The 17,556-nt window shown below is 42.4% G+C and overlaps 1 long non-coding RNA gene across 2 annotated transcripts; it reads right to left on the bottom strand.

Moving 5' to 3' along the window:
• Positions 1 to 1,633: 1,633 nt before the first annotated feature.
• LOC136376731 (uncharacterized) lies at positions 1,634 to 17,416 on the bottom strand. Of its 2 annotated transcripts, none has more exons than XR_010746239.1 (3): positions 17,041 to 17,416; positions 15,876 to 16,008; positions 1,634 to 1,753 (listed from the first exon to the last, which is right to left on the bottom strand). It is a non-coding gene; the product is annotated as an uncharacterized lncRNA (long non-coding RNA). The 2 variants fall into 2 exon arrangements; XR_010746238.1 differs by lacking the exon at positions 1,634 to 1,753 and adding an exon at positions 10,421 to 11,234.
• Between the last annotated feature and the right edge of the window lie 140 nt (positions 17,417 to 17,556).

The raw sequence follows: 17,556 nt of genomic DNA on the forward strand, positions 1-17,556 counted from the left end.
CCACCTGGCAACCCTGTCTGGGGGCCGATGCTCAAATGAAATGAGCTATTTCTAGCACCTGAGTCTGACTCGCTCGGACCAACCAGCTATCCTCAGTGCCCAGGCTGACACTTGAACCAATTGAGCCTTTGCCTGTGGAAGGGGAAGAAGGAGTGAAGGGGGAGAGAAGTAAATAATTGCTTCTCTTCTGTGCCCTGACTGGGAATCAAACATAGGATGTCCTTATGCCAGGCCAACACTTTATCTACTAAGCCAACCGGCCAGGGCCTACACCAGCAATTTTTACCACCATTGCTTTTTAACTATCAGTGCAAAAGTCAACACAGTGCAAATAGTATCTTAGAATTATAATGAAAACAGTTTTGATTTCATGGACTCAATAAAAGTGCCTGGGGCCTCCAGAAGCCTATAGACCATACTTTGAGAACTCTGGCAATATGTGTATGTGTGTATACATTGAAATACATGTAAAATATTTCTCCTCTACATTCACATTTCTCTGAATTAAATATAATTCCCAAGGTTTTATCTGCAAAGTGCCCATGCCAGGTTTAAGAGGACCCTCTAGGTGAAAAGTTTCAGGGTCTGACCACAACTTTTTGTGTGTGTGTGTGACAGAGAGACAGAAAAAGGGACAGATAGGGACAGACAGACAGGAAGGGAGAGAGATAAGAAGCATTAATTCTTTGCTGCGGCACCCCAGTTGTTCACTGATTGCTTTCTCATATGTGCTTGACCGGGGCTATAGCAGACCAAGTGACCCCTTGCTTAAGCCAGAGATCTTGGGCTCAAGCTGATGAGCCTTGTTCAAATCAGATGAGCCAGCGCTTAAGCTGGCGATGTCAGGTTTTTGAACCTGGGTCCTCTGAGTCCCAGTCTGATGCTCTTATCCACTGCGCCACCGCCTGGTCAGGCATGACCACAATTTTTCTTATAGCTTCTGTGATCTTGTTCAGACTCATATCTCAACTAGGCTTCCTATAGGTGTTCTTTTGGGGCCATAACAGACACCATTCCATTTCCTTGGGGAAGAACATCTGGGAGGTAGCAGTGTTACCTGTCCTGCAGGTGAACGCCATGCTGCATCCCCTGATTTATGGGCCTGCCTCGATGAGCAAGAGGTGTGGTAAACTAAATTGAGTTCAAACACTCCACAGGAGTCTCAAAGATCAACCTTCAGAGTGACTCAGTTGTCACTTATAAGCCAAAATTACTCCCCAATTTGGAATCCAGGGAGTGCCCTCTCCTCACATTGGTAAGCAATGATGTATTTCTGATTCTAATACAAAAGATCAGAGGCTAATGGATGGGGTCACATAGGTAACCGCAGAGATTTTCTTGGAAGATACCCTAATCCCCAGTTTTCTAGTTCTCCCTTTATTAAAAAGAGGAATGTGAAGACTACGTGATTCCTCAAGGATTCTTCTGAGTCAAAAGTACTGATTCACTACATGCCAGACCACCGTGACCTGGAAAAGAAGCTGATCTTGCTGTGGGGGTTACTGTGTATCTGTTCTCTCATCAGGGAAGTGCTCAGACCATGAGGTTCCAAACTCTCTCTGTCTCTTGCTGAAAAAACAATTTTTTTAAAGGTTTTATTTATTCATTTTAGAGAAGGGGGGAGAGAGGGAGGGGAGGAGCAGGAAGCATCAACTCCCATATGTGCCTTGACTGAGCAAGCCGAGGGTTTCGAACCGGCGACCTCAGCATTTCCAGGTTGACGCATTATCCACTGCGCCACCACAGGTCAGGCCTGAAAAAACAATTTTAGAAGATTTTAGATGTAAAAAAAGCTGTGGATGGCACAGAGTTCCCAAACCCAGTTTCCTCTATTGCCAAGATATTAAATTGGAATAGTACACTTGTCTCAATAAATTTACCAAAAATAATACATTATTAGCTGTGTTATTAACTAAGATCCATACTTTATTCAGATTTCCTTCCTGTTTACCTTATGCCCTTTTTCTGTTTCAGGAACCCATCCAGGAAACCACATTACATTTAGTCATCATGCCTCTTTAGTTCTCTCTTGACTATAACAGTTTCTCACACTTTTCTTGCACACAGTATTAAGGGTACATACTATCAACAATATGACATCACTATTGTTGATCATCTGGCTGACATAGTGTTTGTCAGGCTTCTCCACTATAAAGTTATTTCACCCCCAACTTTCATACTGTACTCTCTGGAAGAATGTCACTTTGAACAGCCCACACTTAGGAGAGGAGAGTTAATGCTTCACCTTCTTGAATGCAGAGTTTCTATATAAATGTGGAATGCTTCTGAATAGATTTATCTATTCTCCCCATTTATTTATTTATTTATTCAATCATTTATTTATATCCATATGGACTCATAAATATTTATGTTATACTTTGGGTTATAATCTAATACTATTTATTTACTTAAATGATTCAGCTTTGGTCACTGGGGGCTCTTTCAGTTAGATCCTGTATCTCTTTGATATATCCTCATTAGTGCATGTGTGCATTAGTATCTTACTCTTTGGCATCATAAGATGCTCCAGGCTCAGCTTGTATATTTCCTGCCCCAGTCCTAGAATCAGCCACTTCTCCAAGAAGCCATGGTTCCTTTTATTGAAGAATGATATTAAAAACCAAGATCTGAGTGAAATGTGTGCATGCCTGCTTCTGGAGTGTCATTGTTTCCAGATCTGCTCAACTGACAGAGCCAGGAAAAATATGTGTATAGTATCTGTGTATATACATATACCTATACATGTTTTACATGTATCCACTTGTAACTATATATACATACATATAATTTATATAATTTTTTTTAAGCTAGAGAGACAGGCAGATAGGAAGGTAGAGAGATGAGAAATATCAACTCATAGTTGTGTCACTTTAGTTGTTCATTGATTGCTTCTCATAAGTGCCTTGACTGGGGGGCTCCAGCTAAGCTTGTTACCCTTTACTCAGGCCAGCAACCTTGTGCTTCAAGCCAGTAACCTTTGGGCTCAAGCCAATGACCATGGGATCATGTCTATGATCCCAGGCTCAAGCTGGTGACTCTGTGCTCAATCTGGGGAGCCTGCCCTCAAGCTGGGTGAGCTCTGTGCTCAAGCTGGCAACCTCGGGTTGGAACTTGGGACCTCAGCATCTTAGGTCAATGCTCTATCCACTGTGCTACCTACCATTGGTCAGGCAGCTCCACTTGTAACTATATTAAACTAAATATGAGTTCATACTGATGCCTCCAACTCTAATCCATTACCACAGGGATCATTCTAGCCTCCTCTGCTTGCTTACCTGTAATTTCCCACTTCAACAGTCAGAAATTAAGTTACCATCTGACATCCATTTACATAACTGTTCAATTCCATACACAGTGGTTCCTGAACTGTTAATGTATATCCCCATAGGAAACAACTTTATCAACTGCAGTACAGTTCTTATGTGCTTCTCCTTTTGCCTTTGGTCTTACAGCCACCACTCATTTCCAAAGTTATGTAGGTCAGTACCTTTTTCCTTCACTCCCTCATCCCAGTTTTTTTCTTCTTTTTCCAAGTGAGAAGAGGGGAGATAGAGAGACAGATTTCTACATGCACCCTGACTGGGATTCACCCAGCAACCCCCATCTGGGGCTGATGCTCTGCCCATCTGGGGCTATGCTAGCAACCTAACTATTTTTAGTGCCTGAGGCAGAGTCTCCATGGAGCCATCCACAGCATCCAGGCTGATGTGCTCGAACCAAATGAGCCATGGCTGCGGCAGGGGGAAACAGAGAAAGAAAGAGAGAGAGAGAGAAAGAAAGAAATAGAAAAAGAGAGAAAGGGGAGGGGAAGGGGTTGAGAAGCAGATGGTAGCTTCTCCTGTGTGCTCTGACCGAAAATCAAACCCAGGACATCCACACGCCAGGCTGACGCTCTAACACTGAGACAACAGCCAGGGTGTTTTTTGTTTGTTTGTTTGTTTGTTTTTTGGTGACAGTGACAGAGAGAGAGAGAGAGACCAGATAGGGACAGACAGGAAGGAAGAGAGATGAGAAGCATCAATTCTTTGTTGCAGCACCTTAGTTGTTCATTGATTGCTTTCTCACATATGACTTGACTGGGCAGCTCCAGCAGACTGAGTGACCCCTTGCTCAAGCCAGTGAGCTTGGGCTCAAGCTGGTGAGCCTTGCTCAAACCAGATGAGCCCACACTCAAGCTAACGACCTTGGTGTCTTGAACCTGGGTCCTCCGAGTCCCAGTCCGACGCTCTAGCCACTGCGCCCCAGGGCCTTTTTTTTTTTTTTTTTTTGAGAGAGTCAAAGAGAGAAAGATAGAACATTGAGCTGCTCCTGTATGTGCTCTGACCAGGGAATCTAACCAGCAACCTCTATGCTCTAGTACAACACTCCAACCAACTGAGCTATCTGGCTGGCTGAGTCAACTTCATTCCCTTCAATGAAGTTTATTCATACATTTATAATACAATTAGATTCCTTTGTCGTAGTCTGCATTCCATTCTGCAATTCCCTAATTTACTAAATAACTTTTAAAACTTTTCATACATTAACATTCACTCTGTGCCACTGCCTGGTCAGGCAAAGTTCTATGGGTTTTGACAAATACATAGTATCATGTATTCACCATTACCTTATCATGAAAATACAGTATCATATGGAATTTTATCACCCTGAAAAATTCCCTGTGCTTCACCTATTAAACTCTTCCTCCATCCCAACCCCTGGCAGTCACTGATCTGTTTATTAGCTCCATGGTTATGCCTTTCTCAGAATGTCATATAAATAGAAGCATTCAATATGTAGCCTTTTCAGACTGGCTTCTTCCACTTAGCAATATGCATTTAAAATTCATCTAAAAATTTTATCTATGCCACAACAGCATGAAGCTTAAAAAATGGAACAGGTAGAAGGAAGATGAAAAGGCAAAAGGGTCAAATATACGGTAATGAAGGGAGACTAGACTACAGGTAGTAAGCACACAATGCAATATACAGATGATGTGTCATAAAAGTATACACTTGAAACACATAGCGTTATTAACCAATGTCACTCCAATAAATTTAATTAAAAATAAAATTCATCAATGCCTTTGTACGGCTTGATAATTCATTCCTTTTTATTACCAAATAGTATTCCATTGTAAGTCTATAACACAATTTGTTTATCCAATCATTTATTGAAGAACATCTTGGTTGCTTCCAGGTTTTGGTGATTAAGAACAGAGTGGCTACAAACATTCACACCCACTATTTTATGTGGATATAAGTTTTCAAATCAGTGGCTAAATACCTAGGAGTGCAATTGTGGATTGTATAGTAAGACTATGTTTAGCTTCATAAGAAATTTCCACTCTCTTCCAAAGTGGCTGCATTTTGCATTCTCACCAATGAGAGAGCTCCTGTTGCTTTACATCCCTGCCAGCAATTGGTCTTGTTTTTAACTTGGATTTTAACCAAGCCAATAGGTGAAAATATATTTTTTTTAGTGAGAGAGAGAGAGAGAGGGACAGACAAGGACAGAGAGAGAGAGAGAGAGAGAGAGAGAGAGAGAGATGAGAAGCATCAATTCTTCATTGCAGCATCTTAGTTGTTCATTGATTGCTTTCTCATACGTGCCTTGACCAGGGATGGGGGGCTCCAGTTGAGATAGTGACCCCTTGCTCAAGACAGCGACCTTGGGCTTCAAGCCAGTGACCTCTAGGCTCAAGTTAGTGGCCATGGGGTCATGTCTATGATCCCATGCTCAAGCTGGTGACCCTGTACTCAAGCCGGTAACCTGGGGGTTTTGTTTTTTTATTTGTTTGTTTTTTGTTTTTTTACAGAGACAGAGAGAGTCAGAGAGAGGGATGGATAGGGACAGACAGACAGGAATGGAGAGAGATGAGAAGCATCAATCATTAGTTTTTCGTTGCGACACCTTAGTTGTTCATTGATTGCTTTCTCATATGTGCCTTGACCATGGAGCTACAGCAGACTGAGTAACCCCTTGCTCAAGCCAGGGACCTTGGGTCCAAGCTGGTGAGCTTTACTCAAACCAAATGAGCCCACGCTCAAACTGGTGAGCTCGGGGTCTCGAACCTGTGTCCTCTGCATCCCAATCGGGCGCTCTATCCACTGCGCCACTGCCTGGTCAGGCAACCTGGGGGTTTTGAACCTGGGTCCTCAGCATCCTAGGTGGAAATAAAAATTTAAGGAAACAATCTTGATATACAAAGCCACATTTCTCTTTAAAAAGTTTGTGTTCATTTCTCTGGAGTAACTTGTTCTTATACTCTTTTGTTTCCCACATTAACCAGACACCAAGTCATGCTGATTCTTTATGCTTGCTGACAGTTCCTTTTTCTGCACTCATTTTTATTTTTTAATTTCATTTAACTTTTTTAAGTGAGAGGAGGGGAGATAGAGAGACAAATTCCCGCCGGTGCTCAGCTGGGGCTGATGCTTGGACCAACCAAGCTACCCTCAGTGCTTGGGGCTATCACTCAAACCAACCGAGCCACTAGATGTGACAGGGGAAGAGACAGAGAAGGGGGAGGGGAGGGGAAGAGAAGCAGATGGTTGTTTCTCCTGTGTGTCCTGATCGAGGATTGAACCCCAGATGTCCACACACAGGGCTGACGCTCTATCCACCTAGCCAAGGGCCAGGCCCCTTTTTCTGCATTCTGATAGCCACTCTTCTGATCCAAACTTTCATTACCTCAAACCTGGATGAAGCACTATAGAAAGACTACTTGTTTCTGTTTATATTTTGTAACTATATTTTCTAATATGAAATGCTTCTGAAGTTATGTACCTTAAGTATACCTCTAAAGGTCAAATGGACAAGCTTTCTAGTCTTAAGAGTGTCATACACAGAAGACACAAGAAGTTTCCTTGTTCCAACCAAACTCACACAACGCAGTCAAAACAACAACAAATTGTAATCTTCTTCGAACAATTTTTATCTTGGTAACTTTGCTTTTCAAGGTCTATGGCGAGCCTGACCTGTGGTGGCACAGTGGATAAAGCATCGACCTGGAACGCTGGGCTTGGTCAAGGTACATATGGAAATGGATACTTCCTGTTCCTCCCCCCATTTTCTCTCTCTCTCTCTCTCTCTCTCTCCTCGGAAATGAACAAATAAAGAGTTTGTGGAAGACCACTCAGTGGTTGTTCCTCAACATTATTTAAAAAAAAAAAGATCTATGGCGGGTGGCCTATTGAACCAAACTGAAAGCCTTCAGTCCAGTATTCAACATTCATGTAACTAAATTTCTCTTTAAACCGCTTTCTGAGCTCTCTGTACTAAGTGAGTCTTTTTACCATCCTGACATGCAATTTGAAGACTTTCAATTCCTTGTCATCGTTCCTAACATTCCTTTCTATTTGGAATGCTTTATCTCTTCTATTTCCCTCAGTCAGTGCCCCAGCTCAAAATGATCATAATCAAAGCTTTTTCCTAAACACACTCACTCCATTTTGATTTCTCTTTTAGTTCTCATTTAATCAATAATATAAAATAGTCACACTGTCTTTAAAAATTTTTTTTTAATTTGATTGATTTTAGAGGGAGGAAGGGGGGAGAAACATTAATTTGTTGTTCCATTTATTTATGCATTCATTCGTTGATTCTTTTTTTTTACAAGAGAGAGAGACAGAAAAGGAGATGAGAAGCATCAACTCATAGTTGTAGCACTTTAGTTGTTCATTGATTGCTTTCTCATATGTGCCTTGACTGGGGGCTCCAGCTGAGCCAGTGACCCCTTGCTCAAGCGAGCAACCTTGGGCTTCAAGCCAGGGATCTTTGGGCTCACGCCAGTGACCATGGGATCATGTTGATGATCCCATCCCATACTCAAGCTGTTGAGCCTGTGCTCAAGCTAGGACCTTGGGGTTTCAAACCTGGGACCTCAGTGTCCCAGATTGATGCTGTATCTACTGCGCTACCACCAGTCAGGCTCATTGGTTGATTCTTGTCTGTGTCTGACCTGGGACTGAACCTGCAAACTAATGACACCCTAACCACCTGAGCTGCCCGGCCAGGGCTAGTTATACTGTTTTGATTTTCTGTTGTTTAAGGCTGTTCTCTACTATTTCATGTATATTCTTTCTATCTAATCATTAGTCAGTAAACACATTTATCAATAATTGAAAGGAAATACATGAAACATTCTACTTCTTTTATACTTCCTCTAAAGCTCTTGCCACAGTGCCATACACATAGCAGGAATTAAATAAATGCTGGTTGAATGAACAGATTAAAAAATTGTAAAACTTGCCCTGACTGAATAGCTCAGTTGGTTAGAACATCATTCTAAAGCGTAGAGATGGCCAGTTTGATCCCTAGTCAGGGCACATATAGGAACAGATCGATGTTCTTGTCTCTCTCTCTCTCTTTCTCTCTCCCTTTCTTTCTCTCTAAAATCAATAAACTTTTTTTAAAAATTGCAAAACTGAGCCTGACCTGTGTTGGCGCAGTGGGATAAAGAATTGACCTGGAACACTGAGGTTGCTGGTTTGAAACCCTGGGTTTGCCTGGTCAAGGCACATATGGGAGTTGATGCTTCCTGCTCCCCTACTCCTCCCCTCTTCTCTCTCCTTTCTAAAAAATAAAAAATAAAAAAATAAAAACAAAAAAATAAAAATTGCAAAACTATTTGAACTATTTTAATATTTTATTATATAAAAATGTATGTGTTGACTATAGGAAAAATAAAAGCCTATTAGACACAAATATTCAAAATAGAGAAAAAGATTTTATAAATCTCTGTATAATTCCATTACCCAGAAATTAGTACTATTAACATCTTGGTTTTATGTGTAATCTGCTATACTTTTCTCTATGCGTGGATGGTATGTGATTTGAAGTGCTGACTATATTTTGCGATATGAAATGCGTCTGAAGTTATGTACCTTTAATGTATACACCTCTAAGGGACAAAGAGACAAACTTCCTAGATCTAAGAGTGTCATACACAGAAGTATACCAAACACCTAAAGTAGACTTGGTATTTCTGATTTCCAGCACAGCGACTCTCCCAACAAATCCTACTTCCTCTCAATAATCCCAATGCATATTCTCCATGCTGTCCTTTATCCAACATTCAAGAATTAGAGAATCATGATAGAGTCCCAAGGAAGAGGGTGAATATTAATTGCTCCCTCTTGTTCCCTTTGTTGAAGACCTGTGATTTCCACCATAAGATACAGTTATATACTCATTAATATTAGTTTGAAAAAATAACCTATTACTGGCAGTAAAGATGTATAAATAAAAGGTGCAACATCATATACTTGCCACATTCCTGTTGGGCAGGCAGCAAGGACAGAACTTCTGGTGGGCAAAGTGGCGTTTTTTGTGTATCCATATTTTTGCCCTCTTCAAGAGGGTAGGCTTAGTAACAGCATAAACTCTAGAAAACTTTCTAAATAATATGCTATGATTGTCTTGGGCTTTATGGTGGGGGTAGTCCAGCTGCAGGCATAGCCTCTTATTTTTTAAAAATGTGCATACTTGCCTGACCTGTGGTTGCACAGTGGATAAAGCATCAACCTGGAATGCTGAGGTCGCAGGTTTCAAATCCTGGGTTTGCCTGGTCAAGGCACATATGGGAGTTGGTGCTTCTTGCTCCTCCCCCCTTCTCTTTCTCTCTGTCTCTCCTCTCTAAAATGGATAAATAAAATCTTAAAAAAAAAAAAGATTTAAAAAATTTGCATACTTCCTAGATATGGCTAGACCAGGGGTCCCCAAACTTTTTACACAGGGGGCCAGCTCACTGTCCCTCAGATCATTGGAGGGCTGGACTATAAGAAAAACTATGAATAAATCCCTATGCACACTGCACATCTTATTTTAAAGTAAAAAACCAAAATGGGAACAAATACAATTTTTAAAATAAAGAACAAGTAAATTTATTTATTTTTTTAAAATTTTTTTTTGTATTTTTCTTTTGTTGGAAATGAGGAGGCAGTCAGACAGACTCCCACATGTACCTGACCAGGATCCACCCGGCATGCCCACCAGGGTGCGATGCTCTGCCCATCTGGGGTGTCGCTCTGTTGCAACCAGAGCCATCCTCAGTGCCCGGGCCAACTTTGCTCCAATGGAGCCTTGGCTGCGGGAGGGGAAGAGAGAGACAGAGAGGAAGGAGAGGGGGAGGGGTGGAGAAGCAGATGGGTGCTTCTCCTGTGTGCCCTGGCTGGGAATCGAACCCGGGACTCCTGCACGCCAGGCCAACGCTCTTCTTTTTTTTATATATAAATAAATTTTTATTAATTTTAATGGGGTGACATCAATAAATCAGGGTACATATATTCAAAGAAAACATGTCCAGGTTATCTTGTCATTCAAATATGTTGCATACCCATCACCCAAAGTCAGATTGTCCTCCGTCACCTTCTATCTAGTTTTCTTTGTGCCCCTCCCCCCCTCTTTCCCTCCCCCCCTCTGCCTGTAACCACCACACTCTTGTCCATGTCTCTTAGTCTCATTTTTATGTTCCACCAATGTATGGGATCATGCAGTTCTTGGTTTTTTCTGATTTACTTATTTCACTCCATATAATGTTATCAAGATCCCACCATTTTGTTGTAAGTGATCCGATGTCATCATTTCTTATGGCTGAGTAGTATACCATAGTGTATATGTGCCACATCTTCTTTACCCAGTCTTCTATTTTTTTTTTTACAGTGATTAAAGCCTTTAAGCAAACTCTTGGCCAATACAGCAAGAATCCATAAAAGAGTAGTGTCCTTAACATGTTCACCAAGTCCAAATTGGCACCAACACCATTCCAGATCCCTGCAAATGCAACCCAACCCCAGTTCAGTCCGTTAGGAGCTGTCACAAGGAGCAGGAGTCCAGAAAAAGTCCACATCCAGGCAAAGTCCACATGGCACTGGAATTGTTGTCACAATTCTATACTTTGCAGCTCACGTCCAAGTCCCAATGACCACTGCTTCTAGCTGGTTAATGATTCAGGTAGATTGGAAAAGCCATCTGCAGCATGTGTGGAGATGGAGCTTCTGTTCTCCTCTGCCTGGAGAGATGAGACCAGGTTGCTTTTCCCTGGAGCTCTGAGACTGTGGCTTGGAAAAGAGAACCTTGGGATACACTAAGCAGTCTCGGTGTGGCTTCTTCAGTGTTCCTTGGTTGAACAGTACTCTTAGTTTAGTCCAAAGTTGGTTTTTCCAGATGATAGTTCTTAAAATTAGTTTGTAATCCACTTTGGTTCTGGGAAGTGGATGTTGGTACGTCCGCCTACTCCAGCACCATCTTGTCTTCAGAACAAGTAAATTTAAATCAACAAACTGACCAGTATTTCAATGGAAACTATGGGCCTACTTTTGGCTAATGAGATGGTCAATGTCCAGTTCCATATTTGTCACTGCTAGCCGTAACAAGTGACATGACGCGCTTCCAGAGCCGTGACGCGTGCGTCCCGCGTCACTGGAAGTAGTACTGTATGTGAGCAACGCAGCGCTTAGAGGCGCCGCCACAAACAGTACTTCAGGAGCACAGGATGCATCTCACTGACCACCAATGAAAGAGGTGCCCCTTCTGGAAGTGCGGCGGGGGCAGATAAATGGCCTCGGGGCTGCATGTGGCTCACGGGCCCATAGTTTGGGGACCCCTGGGCTAGACAGTTTGCAGGTGTATTCAACTAAGCGTTAACCTTCAAATAAGCATTAACCTTCAGACTAGCTGCAATTTTCATTTATTTATTTATTTAAATTTTAGCAAGAGAGAAAGGGAGAGAGAGACAGGAACATCACTCTGTTCCTGTGTGTGTTTTAACCAGGAACCAAATCAGCAACCTCTACACTTCCAACCCAGCTATCTGGCCAGGGTAGCAATTTTATGACTTTTTAACTAAACTAATATGTGCTCAGAGCTTCCTGGAGGATAGAGAACAGGTTAGAAAATTAGACATCTGTAGCAGTTTGTTAACCTCCCCCTATAAAGGGAAACAATCTAAATGTCTATCATTACAGAACTGGACAAATAAATGATAGAATCAGTCAACAGAATACTATGAGGTAGTGAACAAGAATGACAGACAGAGAGCTCTTTAGGTACTGACATGGAATATTTTTAGAATAAATTAGGTGACAAAAAGCAAGATACAGAAGTGTGTATAGTATTTTGTTGTTTGTGTTAAAAAAATAAAAACAGCCCTGGCCGGTTGGCTCAGCGGTAGAGCGTCAGCCTAGCGTGCGGAGGACCCGGGTTCGATTCCCGGCCAGGGCACACAGGAGAAGCGTCCATTTGCTTCTCCACCCCTCCGCCGCACTTTCCTCTCTGTCTCTCTCTTCCCCTCCCGCAGCCAAGGCTCCATTGGAGCAAAGATGGCTCGGGCGCTGGGGATGGCTCTGTGGCCTCTGCCTCAGGCGCTAGAGTGGCTCTGGTCGCAATATGGCGACGCCCAGGATGGGCAGAGCATCGCCCCCTGGTGGGCAGAGCATTGCCCCATGGTGGGCGTGCCGGGTGGATCCGGTCGGGCGCATGCGGGAGTCTGTCTGACTGTCTCTCCCCGTTTCCAGCTTCAGAAAAATGAAAAAAAATAAAAATAAAAAAATAAAAAATAAAAAATAAAAACAAATTGACATGCATGGAATTGCTTATATATGTATAAGTATCTCTAGAAGAATATTTAATAACCTAATAATATAGTTTGCTTGTGAGAGGGCATCTGGGTGCTTAGTGGACAAAAGTAAAAGCCTCCTTTCATTGTATTAAAAAATATTTTTTTTAAATTGATTTTTGAGAGAGAGGAAGGGAGGGAGGGGCAGAGAGCGAGAGCGAGCAAGGAAGATCAATCTGTAGTTCTAGCCAACCATGTACTCACTGATTCTTGTATATGCCCTGACCGAGACTTAGCTACCCAGCTAAGGCCTTTCATTGTATTTTTCACATTCTTTTTAAAATTTGAACCATGTGAAAATATTAACTCAGGTATTTTTTTGTTTTTCTTTTTTGGTGACAGAGTCAGAGAGAGGGACAGACAGACAGGAAGGGAGAGAGATAGATGAGAAGCACCAGTTCTTTGTTGCAGCACCTTAGTTGTTCATTGATTGATTTCTCATATGTACCTTGACTGGGGGGCTACAGCACACCGACTGACTCCTTGCCCGAGCCAGCAACCTTGGGCTCAAGCTGGTGAGCCTTGCTCATACCAGATGCGCCTGCGCTCAAGCTGGCGACCTTGGGATTTCAAACCTGGATCCTCTGTGTCCCAGTTCAACGCTCTATTCACTCTGTCACCACCTGGTCAGGCTTAACTCCAGTTTTTAAACATAAAATTATATGGTCTAAGAAACTAACAATATAGTTGGAGAAATGAGGTTTTACTTATTTAAAATTTTGTTTAATGTTTATTTCATTGCTTATATAGAGAGAGGAAGGGAGAGGGAGAGAGAGGAAGATCAATCTGTTCCTGTATGTGCCCTGACCGGGGATTGAACGGGCAACCTCAGTGCTTCAGGATGATGCTTTAACCAACTGAGCTATCCAGCCAGGGCAAGAAGATAAATTTTAAATTAAATGCTTCAAACGGTTACAAATGAGGAAGATAGCAAATTTGGTGGTAGTTACAGATAACTCCACATACAGTGTCAATTAGCAGGTATATAATGTTTGGAGTATTATATCAGATTATCTGACTGATGAAGTTCCTTTTCTACGGCTGGTAGTATGAAATCAATGTGATATAGTGGGAAGAGCATGCGTTTTGAGATGAGGCAGAAATAAATTCAAATCCTAGCTATTCCATACAGTGGTTTTACAAACTTGGGTAAGTTATTTAACCTTTCTGGAGTTTCAATTTCCTCATCTATAAAATAGGTGAAACTTTTTTTTTAGTCAGATTTTTTAAAGTCTTTTTTTTTTAATGTGTATTTTATTGATCTTAGAGAGATGAAGGGAGAGAGAGAGACAGGAAGATCAATCTGTTCCTGTATGTGCCCTGACCTGGGATTAAACCATCAACCTTTGCACTTAGGGACGATGCTGTAACTAACCGAGCTATCCAGCCAGGGCTAAAATGAATGAAATCTTGTTAGGATTATTATAAAGGTTAAATTATATAATATCCAAGTGCAACAAATTTGTTGGTTTACTTAACCCCTTTTCTTATATAAATTGACGAGCTGAGATGGACTGATACACAGAAATGAAATGTGTTTTTTTTTTTTTTTCATTTTTTTTCATTTTTCCAAAGCTGGAAATGGGGAGGCAGTCAGACAGACTCCCGCATGCACCCGACCGGGATCCACCCGGCATGCCCACCAGAGGGTGATGCTCTGCCCATCCGGGGCGTTGCTCTGTCACGACCAGAGCCAGTCTAGTGGCTGAGGCAGAGGCCACAGAGCCATCCCCAGCGCCCGGGCCATCTTTGCTCCAATGGAGCCTCGGCTGCAGGAGGGGAAGAGAGAGACAGAGAGGAAGGAGAGGGGGAGGGGTGGAGAAGCAAATAGGCGCCTCTCCTGTGTGCCCTGGCTGGGAATCGAACCTGGGACTTATGCACGCCAGGCTGACGCTCTACTGCTGAGCCAACCGGCCAGGGCCCAGAAATGAAATGTTTTGAGGAAATATAGAGTGCAGTGAAAGATTGACCTGTAGCTAAAGTCCCCGTATGTACAATTTAGTTTGTCAATCTCGTATTTCTTATGAGGCATGAAGCTTTTATTACCTCAGAAGTTTTAAAAATCCTTGGCCTATATAGTGTCCTCATTTTCCTTTTCCTTCCCTGTCTGATAGACGGCCAGAAGGAAGAGAGTGCTTTGAAACACATTCAACTATACCCTAATAAATATTCTATGGGAAAACATTTCTAATAAATATACTTTTAAGAGAAATTTCGCTCTCTACAACTTACTCAGCATTCGAAAAATCAGTGTATTACTCTTCTTTTATTAGTAAGTCTCATCTTAAGATACAACATATCTTAGGTAAACCTAAGGTTACCCACCAATTACACTAAAACATATTGATATTTTACATTGAATGCATTGAGTGTTATTTTATATGTCCACTAATTTTCACATTTGTAAAACCACGACTGCATTATATATGGAAATATTAAGTCATTTAAAAAATCCAGACCTTATATAGCAGTCATCAAGTGTAGGAGAATGGGAGTTCCTAACTCCCATATTTAATGTCAAAATACTGACAGTAAGTGTCTTTGGTAAAGGTCCAGGATAAAAAAAGGTGATTGCTCAATCATATCTTCCTGGCTAGCCTCAGGGTTGTCTGGTAGGCACTGAGTAGAGGATTATTTTTTATATAGGAAAAAAATATTTTTGTGTGTCATATATCCTGGAAAAAAATGTACATACTCAAATTTCCTGTCCTTGAGATTCATTATATTTGTTTAAAGAATTTAATGAGGTTATTCAGGCAATTGCATCAGAAATTATTTTTGTAATAGTGGTAGGAATGACAAGTTGTTCCTTTGTAATGTTGCACCAGTCAATACCTGTTTTTGTCTAAGGATGTATCCATACCAATTCTGGACAATCTGGATAGCTTTGAAGTGGGTTGGGCAGTGTTGAGTTTCTTTTGTTGGTGCTATTAGCTTGGGTTGTGACCTAGTCATACATGCCTTGAAAACTTAAACAGCACTGAAGACACAGGCTAATTAAGCACCATAAATTCTAACTACAGCCAGTGTGTACCTGGCATTTACATCAAAATAGTTTTCTAGAAAATGTACAAGACTTTCCTCCGTTTTCTACAACTTATTATCTAGAGAGCACATTTAACATGTTCTGCTCAGATGAAAAACACTATCCTTTTTTTTTCTGTATGTGAATGCCAAAATGAGCATTACCTAACCAAAGAAATTTTCACAATCTTCAAAATGTTCTTTAAATAAACGTTTGGCATTATTCATTTTAAAAATCATATTCTTGCCTGACCTGTGGTGGTGCAGTGGATGGAGTGTAGACCTGAGGTCTCGGGGTCGGCAGCCCAGGCTTGCCCCATCAAGGCACATAGCAGAAGCAGCTGCTATGAGTTGATCCTCCTCGCTCCTCCCCCCTCCTTCTCTCTCTAAAAAGAAATAAAATAATTTTTAAAAATCTTTAAAAAATCATTATATTTTTTACAGAATTTTAAGATTCCAGTTCAAGGGAGGTAAAATATTAAATATTGCATAATCAAGATATACAAAGTCCTTTGTTAAAGTTGCAAAAGAGGAGACAATGCCAAATTGTTTGCTTTTAGCCAGCCTCTGTTGGCTAAAAATCATAAGGACATTCACTGAGCCAAAGGACATTTACTACACAAACTTCACCAAGCGCCTTTCTAGTCATCTTTGATGATAAGATTTGTTGGGAGTATGAGCATTTAAAAACCCCTCTTTATGACAAAGGAGACAGAGATAACAAGTAGAGTTCCTTAGACAAGAAAAGAACAGCCTCCCACCCCAGCCCCAGCTATTGCATCACAGATTTGACAAGAATCAGTTGGCAGGACCCAGGAGTAGGGGGAGAATTAAGAGTAGCTAACAAAGATGAGTTTTTGCTGTAAGTTTGGCACTTTGCTAAGCGCCTTATGTTATCGAAGTTATTCATAACGGCAACTCAATGGGGTACTAATATCAGTCACATTTTAGATGAACAACAAACGCCCGGAGGTCACACAGCAAACAGGTGGCGGGACCAGAACTCGCAATTGCTCTCGAACACACTCCTGACCACGGCGTCCAGCCGCGCGGTCTGGTTGCGCGCGCTCAGTGCGGCCCTCCCCTGTTCCTTCGTGGGACAGTTCCCAGTACTGAGGCATGGCGCTGTCCAGCCCTCAGGCCTGCCGCCTTCCGCCAGCAAGAGAACGCGGCACCGCGGGGTGATCCCGCCCGCAGGCTGTAGAACTGCCGCGCCCAGCCACGTCTCGGCACGCGGGCGGGCCGAATCGCCTCCCGTCGGCCATCCCAAGCAGCCCCCACGGTCTACTGAAATCCTCGCGCTGGGCTCTGCTCGGAAAGGCCGGAGGCGCGCAGCTGGACCGGCGCTGCACCTCGCCTCTCGCAGCCTCCGTACTCCCGCCCAATGAACCTGAAGCAAATAGTTGAGGCAGCCTCACCTGTACCAGAGAGGCGAGACCTCTAGTGACTGACGCTCCGCTCTTCCAATCAGAACCTGGCGGGAAGGTGGAGCCTGCTGAGAATGATTGCTTATTTCTCCAATGCCGGTGCAGCACACCGCCGTCCGGAGTCTCTGCGCCTGGCAGTGAGCGACAGGTGGGAGCTGCGTTACGTCCGCGCCTTTTGCATATTTGACGTAGAAGCGTCCCAAGCACATGGTGAATTCTACTCACCAATTCTTGCGGGTCATCCCTGCAGCCGTCATTTTTATCAGAAGTGGAAATTCCCCAATTCTTTCCCGTCACCTCAGATGGGGGCGGGATGAACGGTATACTTACTGACCAATTGTACCACGCGACGTCCCGTGACAAAGTGACCGACACTTTATGACACCAATGAAGTCTCCTATCGTCAGGGGTCATTGTGACTGACCACAAGGCCAACTAATCCACTTTAAGGTCGTGACGTGATAGTCAGAGAATTTGACCAATAGACATAGAAAAAGACCGGAAGTC

Source organism: Saccopteryx leptura, chromosome 6 (assembly GCF_036850995.1).
Source record: "Saccopteryx leptura isolate mSacLep1 chromosome 6, mSacLep1_pri_phased_curated, whole genome shotgun sequence".
NCBI classification, from domain to species: Eukaryota; Metazoa; Chordata; class Mammalia; order Chiroptera; family Emballonuridae; genus Saccopteryx; species Saccopteryx leptura.